Raw genomic sequence first — 2,896 nt, 5'->3', positions numbered from 1 at the left:
AACTTTTCTTCATACTAATTGGTAGATGAGGATGAAAAAAAAAAGAAACTAGATACAGATAATATAAAATGATAATGAATCATTTATAATTATTATATGTATTTATAAATATCATATAATAATCCCCATAAAAAAATTTCTATTAAATATATATTCACATAAAGTTTTTAATTAAATCGCCGTTTAAATTGTAAGAGAACATATGAAAATATCGTAATAAATTTAACGAACGTTCAATAATTTATAACGTATATAAAAGGATGATCGATAAATATAAATCTCTAAAATATAATAAAACTAACCTTATAGGAATACTGATCAAACATTCTGCAAACGTCGTCATTGGATAGTGCCGAGTAACCCGCAGTGTCCATGCTGTCCCTCCTCTTATTCTCGTCTCCTAGAATACGAGTCCTTGATGAGTGAAAAAAAAAAAAAAGAAACAAAAGGAAGAATCGTCAAGTGGCACCAGATCGAAGACACAAGATCGATTGATCGCTACCGAACAAACTGATCGCGATCGCACCGGCAATACCGTCGCTCATCGTACGATCCTCGTTGTTTCTTCAACACCTGTGTTCGCCATCCATCCACAAATAGGTGGAACTAAACAACACTTTTTATTCGATCTAACGAGGATCGAGCCCTTTTTATATTTTTTATTTTATGTTTATTTAGTCGTTTACGTTTATATGTTTATTATCACGTTAACACTTTTTCGATTATCGCGACACGAAATCGAAGATTAACGAACAAACACGAACGAACGAACGAACGAACGAACGAACCAACGAACGAACAAACGACGAATGAACGAATGTATCGCGAACACTCGGCTTTTCCTTCGGCTCGAACGAACGAACGAACGAACGAACGAATGAACGAAGGAACGAGGGAACGAACGAACGAACTAACTTACCCCGGCGTCTATAATTTTTTACCGAACAAACAAACAAATAAACAAACAAACAAACAAACAAACTGTACGAACAAACGAACGAACGAATGAACGAACGTACGAAGGTATATACGCAAACGGAGTAATAAACGTAACAAGAAACGTTACGCGATGCAATTCTATCGATCGATTATCGAGAGATCATCGAACGCCTTCAATGATTATCGTAGTAGGTTTCTCGTCAACGATATTATGGCGTTCCCCCTGACATGGCGGATTACTTTCGATCGCCGGCTGGCTCGCGACGAGATCGTCTCCCCACCACCCCCCATCTCCCAACGATCCACCACCTTCCTCTCTCTCTCTCTCTCTCTCTCTTTTTTCTTTCTTTTTATCTCTTCCAAAAGTCCTTCCGTTCTCTTCCCCTTTTTAATCAAAATATCGTAGAGGAAAACGCGACGATAAAAATATAAGATAAAACAAGAATAAAAAGAATAAGAATAAGAATAGGAATAAGAAGAAAAAAGATAGAAGATTCGACGACACGTGGCGACGATTAAGTTATTGCTCTTCCGTCCTATAGCCAAGGGCTCCACCAACTCGTTCCTCCTCTTTTTCTTTTTTTATCTTTTTTATCTTTTTATCTCTTTCTCTCTTTATCTCACGTGATCGAGAGAGGATTCCACGGGCGTATTCAACGCGACGACAGGAGGCCAGCGAATCCTCCAGGTAGTTCTCCTCCTCCTTTGCCCCACCTCCCTCCCTACCACCCTTCCTTAGACCCCTCTTCCTTCCCCTTTCTTCTCCTGTTTCCCCTCGCGGCTTTGAGGTTAGTACGCTCGAGATAAGCGGCCCACGCGGATTAGGCTAGGTCGTGCGACTCGCGTCGTGCGCGCAACGCGTGCTACCTCGCGATAGTCGACCACCGTCGACGCAGTGCGCGACTGAGTCGCGTGCACGAGCCAACAGAGAAGAGGGGTGGGGGTGGGAGTCGGGGGGAGAGCGGAGGGGTGGCACGCTACCCCTCTCTCTCTTCTCCCGCCCACCCCCAGCAGTGCAATCGGCCCTACCACCTCCTACCTATCGCTCTCTCTCTCTCTCTCTATCTATCTATCTATCTATCTCTGTCTAACTACTGTCATCCATTTCTCTTTTTCTCTTCTACCGTTTAACTGCATACACGTATCTTTCTTTATTTATTTATTTATTTATTATTTATTTCTATCTCTCTTTCTTTTTTCGGGGGCTGTCTGCTGCTGATTGTTTTTCTTTCTCTCTTTATTTCTATCTATATATATATATACTTCTCTGTTTTTCTTTATAGAAACGCATCATCTTACCTTTTCACTCGCACGCAATTTTCCTTTCTATCTTTTTTTTTTCTTCTTCTTCTTTTCCCCCACTATTCTATTATGCCGTGCTAGACTTTTACTACCACTATTAAGATTATGTGGTATGGATTATATGTATGTATATGAGAGAGTAGGTAGATGCGCAGTCAGGACGGAATCGCGAACGTCCCGCGCCACTACACCGTCGAAACTACTCTCAAAATTATATGGATTTATGTATTACATATGTTATATATATGTAGACTCTTAGGGATGGAATGAATCTATCTATATACTCTCTTTGTCTGCTACTTTCCGTTCGTGATAATATAACGCGGAAATTGGGATCGATCTCGTAGAAGGGAATCGCGTTAAAATTAGCTCTAAGTTAATCCTCACATTTTATATGGTAATGAAGGAAAAAGAAAATCTTTTTAATGGTCTAGATATTAACGAAAATTATCCTTTATTATTATCCTGACTAAAATGCAATAATTGAACGATATTTTGTATCATTTTTAATATACATATATCAGATTGTTTAACGTTTATTCGGAATTATTATATTATAACGAATCACTATTTTCGTATAAACGTAAATCGTGAACGTAGTAACTCTGCTTATATATCTCTAATTAACGTGTTTGCTTCCCCGATTCCGTATTAA

The 2,896-nt window shown here is 39.1% G+C and overlaps 1 long non-coding RNA gene across 2 annotated transcripts; it reads right to left on the bottom strand.

Annotated features, from left to right (window-relative positions):
- Window positions 1-302: 302 nt before the first annotated feature.
- On the bottom strand, window positions 303-1,826 carry LOC106791734. 2 transcript variants are annotated; one of them, XR_001382224.1, is made up of 2 exons: window positions 470-1,826; window positions 303-400 (listed from the first exon to the last, which is right to left on the bottom strand). It is a non-coding gene; the product is annotated as an uncharacterized LOC106791734 (long non-coding RNA). The 2 variants fall into 2 exon arrangements; XR_001382223.1 differs by having other exon boundaries at window positions 503-1,826.
- Between the last annotated feature and the right edge of the window lie 1,070 nt (window positions 1,827-2,896).

This window comes from Polistes canadensis, unplaced genomic scaffold, assembly GCF_001313835.1.
Source record: "Polistes canadensis isolate GaletaPanama2010 unplaced genomic scaffold, ASM131383v1 scaffold_337, whole genome shotgun sequence".
NCBI classification, from domain to species: Eukaryota; Metazoa; Arthropoda; class Insecta; order Hymenoptera; family Vespidae; genus Polistes; species Polistes canadensis.
This window is presented reverse-complemented; position numbering and strand designations above follow the sequence as displayed.